The 15,381-nt window shown below is 38.7% G+C and overlaps 1 protein-coding gene across 50 annotated transcripts in view; it reads left to right on the forward strand.

The window, feature by feature from the left end:
• SORBS1 (sorbin and SH3 domain containing 1) overlaps positions 1–15,381 on the forward strand; it is a 255,908-nt gene that overhangs the window by 95,964 nt on the left and 144,563 nt on the right. For 2 of the 50 annotated variants that reach the window (XM_037805198.1, XM_037805197.1), the window contains exon 3: positions 7,061–7,225. The exons of the other annotated variants lie outside the window; for them this stretch is intronic. The gene's annotated coding sequence lies outside the window, so the exon portion shown is untranslated. The remainder of the gene's footprint in view (positions 1–7,060; positions 7,226–15,381) is intronic. 50 annotated transcript variants of the gene reach the window in all.

Consider the following 15,381-nt stretch of genomic DNA (forward strand, 5'->3'; position numbering starts at 1 on the left):
TGATACTCAGATATTTGTCCTTTTTTTTTTGGGGGGGTTTATAAAAGCAATTTCATATGATAAAATCCCAAGGTGATATGGAAGATGTAGGAGATTGAGCCCAGTGTTTTCTTACCTTAAATATGATATATATATATATAGAGAGAGAGAGAGAGAGAGTTGATTTTTTCCCTCAAAGAAATCTTTGATATCCACTTTCCATGCTATTTGCTGCTTTCTCATAAAAATGGGTAAGAGAAGATTCTGGTTGTAGAATCTGCGTTGCTGCTCAAGTTGTGTCTGCTGTCAGTTGACTCCACATTTGGAGGCTTGTACACATGTGCCACATCTACAGCTATAGACATAATCACTTCTATTCATATGTACATGCTTCTGCGGATAAGCTCATGAACCTTCCCTTTGTGGCTTTTCAGTCTGCTATGGCTTATGTTTATTTTTATTTATAGTATGTACTGACTTGATTTATTCATTTACTAGTTTCTGAAGAATTGGACTTTTTGAAGAATTGTAAATTATTTATTGGCACAGGGACAGAAAATTTGAACCTGGGCTGTCCTAATGTGTGGTGCAACCCAGATTTATGGTCATTAATGCCCTAAGCCATGCTGTCTAGATGCCTTTTGACCCATAAAAAGATAAACAGTATTAAGGATGCTTTAAGTGTATTTCATCTCAGATATTTCTCATTCTTCAAAAATCGGACTTTTTAGCCAAAACATTCCATCACCTCTGCCTTTCTTTGTACATGAAAGTGTTAAGTATCTAGAAGAATTTTTTGCAGTGAGGGTGTATTTCCTAGTATCATTTGCCTTTTTAAGTAAAATCAATAAAAATATTTATTTCCCCTTTACTACATCTAAGACACCATATGAAAATTCAGAAAAGATGTTTGCGGTGAATGCGCAATTTTGCATCCCTTTAAATACGACTTTTAAAGAGGACATTCTCCTTACCCTTTGGTCTGTAGAAGGTAAAGCCAGTTAGCCATGTCCTTCCTCAGGGCAGCATGTGTGGTGGAAAGAGCTCTGGATTTTAGCAGCCCTTGTTTCATTCTTGTTCAAGTCACAAACAGTCCGACTTCATGGGCTGGCTTCTCCTTTCCCCATCTGGACTGTGTTCTCATCTATACTTTGAAGGTGTCAAACTAGATCATTTCTAAGGTCCTTCACAACAAAACAAACCCAATAATGATTTTACTGAATACTTTCAACTATCTCAGGTACTAAGATCGCGAGTATAAGAGAGTCTCTTACTTCTGGGAACTTTCAAAGTCCCCTCAGAGCTAAATAACCATCCTGCAAGAGTTGAGTGCTGGGATGGGCAGAGAGAGTGGCAGAATGCAGAGAGCACACAGCCCCACCTTCAGAAAGTTATGTCAGGTTTGGGGAAGAATGAACGATACAGGAACTGTCAAATGAGTGTCAGCTAGTGGGATAGACAGACCTGAGTAACAGCTGTTACTTTTCAAGGACATTGTCATGCCTGGCACAGTGCCAAGTGTTTCCAAGTGCTTTTCACCAAGGCTTGCATTTTAGATCCCATTTTACTGATGAAGACACCAAGATAACTTGTCCAAGGTCACACAGCTAGTAAGGGGTGGCACTGTATTTGCATTTGAGCCTATGTTCTTAACCACTGTGCCTGAGGGAAGGTGAGGGAGGGCGTGGACCAAGAGGAGCCTCTTATTAAAAGATACATGGAATTGCCAAGGGTCAGCGATAGCAGGGAAAGGGAATGTTCATGACCGTGGGCTGCCAACCAGACCATTTCCTTAGGGTTCTCTCGCCTTGGTTACCAGTAAACTCCTTGCTGGACCCTGGGAAATACTGCCTCCCTGTTAAGGTTCTGGTTCCATGCTTGACCAAAAAAACTCCTGCTGGCTCCCCTCCAGCACTCCTGCCAGTGCTAAAAAAGACCATGTGTTTACTGGAACTTGGGGTATCTTTGCTGCTTGAGTTGACAGGAGCCAAGTTGAGGCAGTAAACAGTCTGGATTCAAAAAGTCGCTTGGGCTTGAAGGTTGACCCCAACAGTGTAATAACTGAAAAGATTAAAAAACTTTTTTTCTGATTTTCCAAACCCAGTAATGATTTTATTGAATACTTTTGCTTTAAACTTGGTTTCTCTCTTAATGCCTTCAGTTGCAGAACCAAAAAACTCTAATTTTGGAAAGTGTATTTTGAAAGGTTTAGCATGAACAATGAAGAGTTCTTAATTAGCTCTCAGTTCGTTTCTTGGACAGAAGGGGGTCACTTGTATCTGTTCACAGGCCTCTTTCCAAGCTTCTGTTCACTGTCACTCTCTTAGCAGCCAGCAGTGGACAGTGTCCAGGCATCAAGTGACTTTTAAAAAATCATTGTCTTGCTTTAAAGCACCTCACCCCCTTGGATTGTAAGCCCCTCAATGGCAGTGATAGTCTTCACCTCTAGTCAAGCATTTAGCACAGTGGGTCGCACTAAGCGGGAACTTCATAAATGCTTGGTAAATTTGTAGACTGACTTACTGAGCACATTCTTTTAATTACCATAACAACTAATGCAATGGAAAGGTGTTTTAAAAATGAATGCCGGGGGGGGGGGGCAAGATGGCAGAGTGGTGAGGTGTGGAATTTAGTTTCCCCTCTAGGGAGGCTGGTAAATGGCCAGGAAATATCTGGAACAGCTGTTTCTGAGACTTCTGTGACCAGACACATATCGTGCATCAGTCTGAAATGGGTGGAACAGCTGAGATCGCAATGAAGAACTTAATGAAATTGTTCAAAAATTGATTGTGATGATGAAGGCACACTATACAATGCTACTGTGAACAATTGATTATATACTTTGGATGATTGTATGGTATGCAAATATATCTCAATAAAATTGCATAAAAAGAGTAGATAAAGGGACACTGGCTCTTAAAGCTTCAGAGAATAAAGAGTGTACTGACTGAAAAAAAAAAAGACATGTAACTTTCCATATATTTCTTTTTTCTTGGTTACATATATACACCAACGAAGTGTTGTGGTTTGGAGCTGTGTATCCCAGAAAAACTTGTTCTTAACCTTAATTCATTCCTGTGGGTGTGAACCCATTGTAGGTAGGACGTGTTGGTGAGGTTCCTTCAGTTAAGGTGTGGCCCAACCCAGTCAGGATGGATCTTAATCCTATACTGGAGTCCTTTATAAGCAGAATTAAATTCAAACACAGAGAAAGCCACAGGAAGCAAGAAGCTGAAAGTCAATGGAATCCCTAATAGAAAGGAGAGGACAGGAGAGGCCACTATGTACATTGCTATGTGATAGGGGAGTCCAGGACCAAAGATCACCAGCAGCCAGCCCCAGAATGCCAGTCTTTGAGAAGAAACATCGCCTTCATGATGCCTTGATTTGGACTTTTTCTTAACCTCAAATCCATGAGCTAATAAATACTGTTGTTTAACCCCCCTCCCTCTCCCGCAGAAAAATGAACAGGTAGTAGAAGAATGGGCAATGCAATGAAAAGCACATCTTGTAGGGTAAGGCAGTGGTTAAGAGCCTGGGATTTAGAGTCAGATGGACCAGGTTTTTACATCATAGTTCTACCAATAACTGGTGGTGTGATCTCCGAGAAGACACATAGTCATTCTGAGCCTCTGCTCGCCTCGTTTATAAATCAGTGATAACAGCATCTAAATCATAGGCTGTTAGGATTAAATAAGGTATTGTATGCAACATGCTCAGCATAGTGTCTGTACTTCAAACGGGGGCTCTCCTCCCAGCAGTTAAAAAAACAAAACAAAACACAAAACTTCAAAAGAAACAGGAAGCACAACTTGATTGTATGTCCCCCAAAGAAAAAAGTTTGAAGTGTGTAACACTGAATACTTTGCAATTACCTGAATCAGAGGCAATTCACCAAGGTATGAGTGGCATTTCTGGAAATGTTGGTCCTTCAGAATTCTGATGTTTATCAAGCATTATTTATATAGAAAACATGAATTGGGGCCATATTTCAAACCTTTTATAGGAAGAGGGAAAATGCTTATGAGACAATAGTATACATACACCATGATCATAACCAGATAATATAAAGAAAGATTAGAAGGAAATTCAGCAAAATGATAAGAGGTTGTATCAGTGTGGTTGTGTTAGGGTTAGGATCTTTTGATTTATTTTCAAATGTTTAGTTCTAGAGTTATATTTCTTTTGTAATTTAAAAAAGATGTTTAAAAATAAAATGAACCAGTTTTAAAAAAATGCAACTGTGTTCTTGCAATGAGTTGAAAAAGGGATTCTTGTTAAAAAAAAAAAAAAAGTTTAATACTTGAACAACTACTTTTGAATTCTTTGGTTCTAATTGCTTTTCCAATTATTTTCTACAAGACACTATTTTCTGTTGCTGAAATATTAATAAAATTATTTAGTGGAAACAAGTTGAGAAGTTGTGAGTTTGAGTTTGATACAAAATGAAAGCTTTCCTCTTTGCAATAACATGATAGGATAAAGTATTAACGGACTAACGAAAGTCAAGGCTTGTTTAAATTAAAAAAATTGTTCTTCAACAGGTGTGCCAAAATATATCCATTTTTTAGGTTAGTCATTTTATGGATTATGATATGAAGTAATCCTAAAGGGTGCAGTAAAATGCTTTCTCAAATGTCCAATAGAAATATTTAAGCTAAGAGATGAATTACAGTCATAGTAAATTTCTCTTTCGAAAACCCTGTGCCAGACTGTGTGCAGATGGGGCAGCAGTCATGACTGGCAGGCACTCCAAGTTACATTCACACATGGTTTTATTCACTGTGAACATTTTGTGGGGGGTGGGATCTGTCTCCCTGCTTAAAAGAAATTCTTACATAATCAGTACTAATTATACATTATATTTAAAGTGGTACAGTGGGTTCACAAACAGCTTTGTGTGAAGGGTTGAAGTTTGAGCATGGACATTTGATGCTTGGTGCTGTAGTAACTTAGTTGTAGTGCCTGGTGTTTCTCAGAGTGTATCTTTAAGGCATATCTGCCAAAAATGTAGATTCCAGGGTCCCCTGAGACTTCTGAATTAACATATTTGGGAACAGAACCTGTAAATATGCATTTTAAATAGTGCCTCTCCAGGTGATCAATGCACAACAGTTTTGTTGAGATCCTATATTACAGTGAGAATTTTGCAAAGATTATTTAAGTTAGCTGAACTGGAAATATCTTTAAATCTAAAGAATTCAAATTTATAATGAAAATCAGAGAGCAAAGCTGACTTATTTGGGGAGGCATGCTTTTTCTCATATTTGAATGAGATTTGAGACTTCAAGCCACTCTGAATAGTGTCTTCAATTTGTTCAACAAAACCAATTTTTGAAGTTTGAGGGCACATGTGAGAATAATTACAAAATGCTCCTACTGTTTTTCTGAATTCTCCAATACATCAGCGTTGATTAGGAGCAGCCTCGTGTTAATTTCAAATGTTTTCTTAACTTCCTTAAGAAGAATACTTACGTTTGGGAAATGTATTAATTATTAAGTCATTTGTGAATCTGTAAAGCAGTAAATTTGGAGGAAAAGAGATGAAGGGAGAGACCCAACATGACCTCATATTGAGGATTATAATCAATATTTAATTCAATAAGTATAATATAATTTATTTTGGAGTAAAAGGAAAGGCAATACCAGTTCTCCACAAAAAGATGACAAAGTTTTATAAGGGTCTTTCACCCATACACTTAATTGAAGCAGAATTTTTGGCTTTTGGAGTAATGAAATCGAAGTCCCAAGAAGGGAGTTTGTGTCTGGTGGTACTCTGAATTGCCGCCAGATTGTGTGATCTTTAAGGAGCAAAACATCGGGATGTTGGAGAAACAATGACTTTGGTTATCTTAAAATTTAAGTGACTTTATAATTGTTTCACATAACCTTTGTGTAGATTTCAGTAATAGAAGAAATGAATGAAATGGGATTTAAATAGAATGTTTTAACCTCTTTTTAGTGGAGAATATTACATGTATTTATGTCTGTAATTTCAATGATTCTGTGCACAATTGATCATTTTTTTCCAGTTGAATTATTTTTTGGGTTGGGAACCATTGGTCGATTATTTATTCACATCGTTTTGCTGCTCTTTAGGGAGTCCTTGTCCCTCTTCCTGTTTCTTCCTCCTTTGGCGGTCCCTCCCTGATGGTAATGGGACCGTTTCCCTGAGGAGGTGTGGGCGAGGGGACAGGAATTCAGACCCAACACATCCTACAGTGAAGCCACACTTGATTTCCAGCCAGGAGCAGATGCACATGGCTAGGCAGCGTTCTTGTTTCTCGACTCCAGGGCAGCCCCAATGCTGCCAAGTGGTCTTTGAATTGGAAGAGCAACGATTTCTTTATCTTCCTTTTAATCGCCTGAAATCTCCCTCCCAGCACAGTGATCTGTGAGCTCCCATGACCCAGGCACTCACTCTACTTTCCTGTCTAGGTGTTTCCAGAGCTCTTCTGGGGTCACCCTTTGCCTTTCCCGGCAGCTGGTTTCACTCTGAACTGGATGAGGGAGCCGAGCCACCAGGGAGGGGTTTTCCCCCTGTGACACCCCTTTGGGAGGGACTCCCTCCTCGTCCCTGCTAAATGAGTCAGTGCTGACTGCTGGGTGACTCCAAGAAATGACCTAGGGCACATTCCTGAGTCAGCCTGCTCCTCCCTCCTCTTCTCCATAGACCTTGGTCTAACCAGCAATGCATGAGGAATGTGAGTATTTAAAATCGTACATATATGTAACTTTTGGAGTCACTGGGATTTTCTGTCTCTATCCACTGGTTGGACTCGACGATTTAGCAAAGCCTGTTGGCAAACCTGTTTAGTCATCCTGGATTTCAGGCTACCCAAAGTCCCACTGCACCTGATTCTTCACATTTAAATTTGCTGGTTAGTTTTTAGAGCTGTGATATTAGCAGATGGGAATTTGAAATTCCTTGTTACAATGCTGAGTTCAAGTGTTTTGCATTTCTGTTTTTAGTAAGAGTTTTAGGCATATATTTTAGTTTTCCTTTCTAACATCTAGTGTATTTACCTAGCCTTTACATTTTTACAGAAGAAAAAAACCTTTTTGCGCTTTTATTAAACAGGAAGAAAGTCTGCAATTGTGTGCTGCTTAAGATGGATTTCCTTCAGAAGTTTAATATATTCACCAAACTCCACAAATAACTAAAGCTCCCTTTAAGAAGATTGGGAACCAACCCAAGAGTTCTAAAGTCACATTTTCTGAAGAATTTTTGTTGCATGCTTAAAGGGTAAGGGGATTCTTGTTTGGGACCTTTATCCGTTTGCCCATCTCTGCAGTCAGCTTAAAATACTGTTAGAACCTTTGATGGTTCTGATTTCCAGATATGCAAGACATGTTGCGAGACAAGAGGACCTGCTTGTCAATGCCTTGTACTTAGAGAATTTTTATTAAATGAATTAATGAGTTCAGAAGCACAAGCACGAAAGGGCATTTGATTGTGGACCTGCCTTAAATTAATGATTTACTTAAGCAAAAAAAAAGGGGGGGAAGGCATTTATTCCTTAACTTGTAGATAGGATTTTAGTTTTAGAGACATCTGGATTTACAGTAAATGTTATGAAACTTAAGGTTTTAATTTTCTAATACTCTTTTTTTTTTTTAATGAGAGGGGGTGGGGAGGGAATGTCATGATTACACTTTTAAAAACACGTTGAATGATAGTTTAGTGCCCTTGGGACTCACAAATGTTATGCAGTTAGACATGGACACCTATCTCCAGGACATTTAGCCTCTAGAAAGGACAGCAGGACCATAGACAAACACAGCAACTGAAGTCTGTTGATAATTTGCTTGTCCCCACTTTGTCCTGATGGAAGGACTGGGGCAAGGTGGGGCTTCTTTTGATTTCAGGGAGGCTGTGTGCCAGGGTGGTACATTTTCTTATCTCAGTGGATTGATCAGGACTTAAAGGCTCATAACATTTGGAAACTGGTCCTTTTCATCCCAGAAATTCTGTGATCTTTTAAGTCCTTTTGGTCACATGAAACCCTTCTTAAAGACAGACTACATTGCATTTCTTTTTTTTGTTTTTTGAGAGTGAACTGGATTGCTGACCTGTTTTGCAGACAGCCACGGGCAGCACTGTTGCTCTTTAACCTGCAGAATTCTGTACAAGTGCCAGGGTTGCTGGGTGGTACCACCACCAAGTTTGTGTGGAGAGTTTTCCCTGCTCAAAGCAAAAAACCTTCATTCCTGGCAGTGCCTCTTCACCTCTTTCACACAGGAGCCAGTAAACTGTTATAGTAAAACAGTGTCTAACTAGAGCCTTTTATTAACCAGGATTTCCACCCACCTCCAGCTCTCCTTGCCCTTTATTTTTGGCTTTAGAAAGAGACAAATGGGCAATAAACTGGTTGCATCGATACCTGATGGTTTATTGAGCTCTTACTGTGTGCCAGGCACTGTGTGGGTAGATTCATGGCTCCATTAATCCTCACAACAGGGAAGTCAGTGCTGTGTTAGTCGCTGTTTTATGTGTGGGGAAACCGAGGCTCAGAGCAATTGAGTGACTGCCTAAGCGCCTAAAACTTGACTGAGAGAGTTGGGGTGTTTTGGGTGTTAGAGATTTAATTATTCTCTCAGTCTCTCTCACACTCTGTCTCTGGGACTCTTCTCAGTCAGGGTCCTTTACCAACTGTGATTGAATACATAGCTCTTTTCTTCCAGCATGTTCTATTTATATAAGCTGTGAATTGATTAAAGACAACAGCATCTTGCATTGAGAATTGTTCTCTTTAACAATTATTTGCTTAGAAACAATCTCTTAAACATTCATGACTCCATCCTATTCTATTTTTGGTTGATGTTGTATCGTCTCTATTTAGTTATTGAAACTTTGAGTTCTAAAGGATTTTTTGACATCTCTTACTTCCTGATAATTTTATCTTGTTAGCTGCCAAGGCAAAAAAAAAAAGCTTAGCAGTGGGCAGGAGTAAGCTCAGAAAATCAAATTCTCTTTGAACAGTTTTTGCTACAAATAAGCAAGAGAAGAGAACTATAGAAATTGTCACTTGTGGCTGCCACAGTCAAGTCCTCTACAGCAAAATAGGTGAAGCAAGTTTGCTGAGAGCTTATTTCCTGGGCAGAGAGGGTATATATAGTTGAGGGGATTGTTGTTTTTTTCTTGGGGCGGGGGAGGTCTCTGATAAAAAGCTCACTGAGCATCACCGTCCCCTTCTCAGGTCTGGCTTCAGCTCACACAAGCAGCCAGCCCGCATGTTCTCCTTGCTGCCACCTCCGTAGATGTGTGCCTTAGCCAGACTAATCTTGAATTATGAAAATTGTCTTCTAAAGAATTTACCTTGGATTCCCATGGCCTACAGAAGGCAAATACAAATGCCATTTGCCCGGCATTTCCAGGCCTTTTTGTGGTCTGTGCACACCGTCTACCCAATGTTGTTTCCATACTGTTCAATACAAACCCTTTCCATTAACTGAGCTAGACTTCTGTCTATTCTGTGTACGTTTTATGCTATGTATTAGGGCCCCATCTGTATGGAAACTACCTTGGCAACTCTAGATTAGGCTCTTTATGAGAACAGCTTGTTAATAGCAAAAGACCCAGAAGAAAATAAGTTTTATATGTAAATCAAGTGGTAGCATTGATGAGAATTAACTGTTGGGAGGGAGAGTAGACAAGTCATTTGCTTCTTTTGGGAAGTTAAATTATAGAGGGGATTGTGCTGTTGGGGAAACACAGGCCATGTGACTTCATGAGAGAGAGGAAGTAGGTTCTGTAAGCTCTTGAAAGGAGAGCTGACTGAGACTGTTCTTTTAATTAGCTTGAAAAGACTAGCCTGCCTGTAGCTGAAAAAGAAGAGCATCTGCTCCTACTCAGAGAAACCAGCCAAAGAGAAATTGGTATGGGCCTCACCCTTGGATGCTTCTGCTAAAATGTACTGAGCACTTTCTAAGGGATACTGTGCTAAGTGCTTCAAAGTGCTTGATCTCATCATAATCCCCACCATACCACGCTGAGGGTGATGGTAGTCGTTATTCCCACTGTATAGATGAGGAAACTGATGCTTAGCAAGTTTCACTGACTAACCCCAGGCCACACATCTAATAAATGCAGCGCAGCAACGCCAATCCAAGTTTTATTTATTCTAGATTTCCTGTGCATGTTTTTTAAGGTGTGTGTGGGTAGGGAGGTGTTGGCAAGTATCATTGCCTCCTAAGGGCTGCCAGAAAATGTCTATGTGAACTTACTCAGTTTTAACTTTTCCCTAATGAACACTTTCTATAGAAAAGGGTACTTCTGTCAGCATGCCCCTGGCCTTTCCTGGGTAAGGCTCGAAGCTTGGTGAATTTTAGCAGGTATGTTCCAGCAGCAGAGGGCAGTCCATAGATATTTTTCCAGGCGGTCTTTAGTGATTCATCTACTTTCAAGGGTATTAATCTCTTCTCCCCAGCTAGAATATAAAATCTCCGAGGGAAGCCACCATCTCTTACCTTGGTTGATTTTTTTTTTAAATGCAATTTTATTGAGATATATTCACACAACATAGAATCCTTCAAAGTGTACAATCAGTTGTTCACAGTATCATCATATAGTTGTGCATTCACCACAATCAATCTTTGAACATTTTCATTACTCCAAAGGATAAAATAAAAATTAAAATAAAAAAGAACATCCAAAACATTCTACTTCCCTCCTCCCCCCATTGTTGATTTACTTTTTTTTAATTAAATTTAGTTTTATTGAGATATATTCACATACCATACAATCATCCATGGTGTACAATCAATTGTTTATAGTACCATCATAATAGTTATGCCTTCATCACCCCAATCTATTTTTGATCACTTTCCTTACACCAGAAAGAATCAGAATAAGAATAAGAAATAAAAGTAGAAAAGAACCCCACATCATCCCCCCATCCCACCCTATTTTTCATTCAGTCTTTGTCCCTATTCTTCTACTCATCCATCCATACATTGGATAAAGGGATTGCGATCCACAAGGTTTTCACAATCACACTGTCACCCCTTGTAAGCTGCACTGTTATACAATCATCTTCAAGAGTCAAGGCTACTGGGTTGGAGTTTGATAATTTCAGGTATTTACTTGTAGCCATTCCAATACATTAAAACCTATAAAGTGTTATCTATATAGTGCATAAGAGTGTCTACCAGAGTGACCTCTCAACTCCTTTTGAAATCTGTCAGCCATTGAAGCTTTATTTTGTTTCATTTCTTATCCCCCTTTTGGTCAAGAAGATGTTCTCAATCCCACAATGCCAGATCCGGATTCATCCCTGGGAGTAACATCCTGCATTGCCAGGGAGATTTACACACCTGGGAGTCAGGTCCCACATAGGGGGGAGGGCAGCGAGATCACCCACCGAGGTGGTTTAGCTAGAGAGAGGGGGCCACATCTGAGCAACAAAGAGGCACTCAGGGGAGACTCTTAGGCACAATTATAAGCAGGTTTAGCCTCTCCTTTGCAGGAACAAGCTTCAGTCAACTTTGGTTGATGTTTGATCCTTCTATGACCACAGCTGGATAGAAATGCCCATGAGGATTACTCATCTCTTCTTTTAAATCCATGTATTCTCTGAGTAGCCTGCATACAGGAGCATCTTGTCCCAGGCGCAAGCAGTTTGGTACCTCCATGGATGAGGCTGGGTGGTAGAGTGGGAAGAGCCTGAGCTTTGTCTCCAGAGACCTGGATTTGAATGTCAGCTTTCTTACTTGTGTCTGTGAGACTGTTCACTGAATCTTTTAACTTTCCTTGAGGCTCAGTTTCTCCATTTATAAAACGGATATAGAAACTTTGTAGGGTATTCTGAGGCTTAGCAGTGAGGTATATAAAGTAGCTGGTTCACCGTAGGCATTTTGGGAATGTAGAGGTGTTCATCTGTCTGTCCTGCAGCATGAGCGTAGGGCTTTGCTCAGAAGGCATGCCTAATAAATGAGTCTTTTTTTTTTTTTTTTTTTTTAGTTTTATGTTTTTAATTTCACTCCTCCTTGACCATGGAAAACTGAGCTGAAGTTAGGGACTCAGTTCATAGGCGTATACATAATAAACAATTGCTGTGATAATCACCAGTCAAGGTTAAAAGATCACAATTAATATTTACATATATTTACATTCTACAAAAGTCTTTTATATACATTTTCAAATGAGTCTTGATAATAATGGTTTGGTTTCCTGAGCCCTAGTCCTAAAGAGAGAGCAATGCTGAAGTCTCCTAAAACATGATGCCTTTATCAAGAGTGTCCTTTATTGCCTGACTTCGCATTGGTAGGTAGAGCCAGAGCCAATTTCTACTTCATTTCATAAAGCCTTTATTTAGTACATGTAAGTCTTGGTAATACTGACCTCATGATCAGATGTGTAGTGATTATATTCGTCAATCTATTAAAACAATGAATAAAGGATAAAAAGGGCTAGACTGACATCTTCTTCAATAGAATACTTTAGCTTTCTATAATGTATTCCATCTCTATAGTGCATGCAAAGTTCTTTCATATATATTTTAAACATTTAATTTTAAAAATAACTCAGCAAAATAGGTACTACTATTTCCTTTTTATGGATGAGTAAACTCAGGCTGAGAAATTAAAGGATTTCCCAATTTGCACAGTCCTAGCAAAATTTGGATTCAAATCCAGTTCATCTGACCCTGGCTTTTTGTTTGTTTTTCCACAGCCACCAAATACATGTGGCAACTGAAGTCAGAAAAGTGTTTACCAGATACCAGCTGATTCAGGGTCCTTCCATGTGCATAACCATTAATTCTGATATGGTTATATTAATATATAAATGTGTGTGAGAGGCCAGCCTATTTCCAGTAGTCTAATCTGAGAGACCACATAGGTTTTTAAGAATACGTTTATTGAATGTTTACTGTAACCTTGGGAATAGATCGAATGTTTTAGTGGCATTATTTAGTTTGAAGAAAAGCCATTTCAGAAACTAACATTGTATTTTCAGGTGCTTGGATTCAGCTTTTATATCAGATATAGTTGAAAATTGTTTAAAATTAATGCAAGAGAAAACTAATAGAGAAAATAGCTAATATAAAATAATTCACTGATTGAATAATGGGAACTGAAGGTCTAACATATATTACAGGTAGAAACTAATGATCTGAAGTGGCCCTTGGCCTCTACAGATCAAGTTCAGGGATTATTGATTTTGTGCTTTTGTATTTATGTTCTACCTCGATTATTAAACAAATGCTACTGGGAAGGGAGGGTTTCTCAGAAAAGGATAATGTTTTCCATGTTTCTTATTGGCTTCTTGGTAGATACGTTTTCAGTAGAACTTCAAAACTTCTTAAGGAAAACAAGCAATTTCTCAATAAGCCAGTGTTATGAATTGAGGTATTTAAGTTATGTTTTTGCAAAAGACTCAAAGTCTTTTTACTGAATGGAGCCTCTGTGCCCTCATTTCTGAGCATGGTATGGGGCCTGTATTGCAGATGTCTGTTTAATATATGATGTGCTAAATACATAGCCTTAGGAATGTTGTGGTTTAAAAAAAAGTTGAGCGGAAACTATGGATTGCCTATAAGTGCAGATACCTCCCCTGCCATGTCACACCCACCCTTCTTCCCCTGGCTCAAGCTTTAACAGATCCCTTTTCAGTTTTTTTTTTTTTCTTTTCCAAATGTTTTTTTCAGCCACATACAGTAACTTATTGGTCTTGTTTGCCTATGTCGGAGCCTATGACCCAAACTTGACTCTCCAGAGAATTTAAAATGCTTTCTTTCACGCTGTCTCAACAGGTAGACCTTGTAGAGTGACCACTCCAGAAGAAAGGCATCATCCATACCCTGGGCTTGCCTTTTTTATTTTGAGGTTGTATGTTTACAATTCAAATAGAGCTAAGATGTTTTGCTCTTATTTAATGACTTTGGAAATGTGCCTTTCTTTGAATTATCTAGATTGTCTAAGTGGAGAGCTCCAAATTTACTGGATGTTGTAATTAGACAGCTTTGTTTTGGTTCTGTAGACATAACCATATTTGGGAAACACAAATGGGCCGGTTTTGCACCGAAGACTTGTCTTGGGTAACAATGCATGTTTAAGAAAACTTGTGTGCCCAGAGTTGTACAAATAAAGAATTTGAGAAGGATCTCAGGGCTATGGAATGCCATGAAGTCGAGTTAGGAGCAGGGAATTGGCAGTGAACAGTAGAGGGGACTGTATGCATTGTCACCTGGCAGACCCTCATGACTATTTTAAGATGAAATGTTTTGGTGCAATTACTTCTTTAGGAAATCTGGCTGAACATTCAAGTCCTTTTACTCCCCCCCATCCCTTGTCCTCATAAGGAACTGCACCAGAGTAGTTTGGCTTCATTAAACAAAAGCAACCACTGGTGATTAATGCTGGAATTCTGCATTTGGGGTATTTTTCAGTGGTCCAGTGGAAGATTGAATTGTATGGGGCTGCCATGTTCTAATGAGAAAGATTGTTAGTGGCATTGATTAGCTCCTGTCCTAGAATTTTCTCTTGAAGGTTCTAAAGATTACATAATTGCATATCAAATGCCAGGGTATGAGTTAAAAAATTTTTCTTTTCATTTAAAAAAGAAATGTGTTATAACCACATTATAAACAGTTTGGAAACTAGAAATGAGTCAGAAAAGTTGTCTATAGTTCCATGCCACTCTGATCTTTTATTAGAATTTGGTTATATTTTTTTTCAAGCATATGCGTGTATTTTGTTTTTTACATAATTCTAATCATAGATGTCACGTAGCCATATATCCTGCTTTATTCACCTAACCTTACAATAAGTCTTTTCTAATGTTGTTTGCCCTACAGAACTATTATTCTAATAACTGTTCAGTCCACCCAGAGGATATGTGGTAATATAATTAGTGCCCTGTTATTGAACACTGGAGTGTTTCTAGGTTTTCACCATTTAAATAGAGCTGTGATAAACATCTCTACATCTAGCTTCATTGTCATCTGGGGTTCATTCCTTGGGCTAGCGTCCCCTGAAGCACCAAGCGTATGGCTCTTGATGAGTATTGCCAAGAAAGGTGTATAGTGTCACTGGCTGTACGGTGTCACTGGCTATGTAGGAAAATGCCATTGTGTTTGCATTTTTGCCCACATTCAGTGTATGTGTTTTTAGATTTGTGAGCAAATTTAAGTGGAAAAATGGTTAGTCCTGATTATTTTGGTCTTTATTTTTTTTCTAAAAAAAAAAAAAAAAAAAACAAAACAGGGTAAGTGAACTTGTTCTCATAGGTTTGTTTATTATTTGCATTTTCTCTTCTGATAATTATTTTTTCATGTCTTTAAGATTTTTTTCTTTGTAATTAGTGTGAGTGCACAGTAAAATAAGGATATTAACCCTCTATTATGTTTGCTGCAAACCAGGCATTTTATTACATAGACAATGTAATATATGATTACAAAT

Source organism: Choloepus didactylus, chromosome 15, assembly GCF_015220235.1.
Source record: "Choloepus didactylus isolate mChoDid1 chromosome 15, mChoDid1.pri, whole genome shotgun sequence".
Taxonomy (NCBI): Eukaryota; Metazoa; Chordata; class Mammalia; order Pilosa; family Megalonychidae; genus Choloepus; species Choloepus didactylus.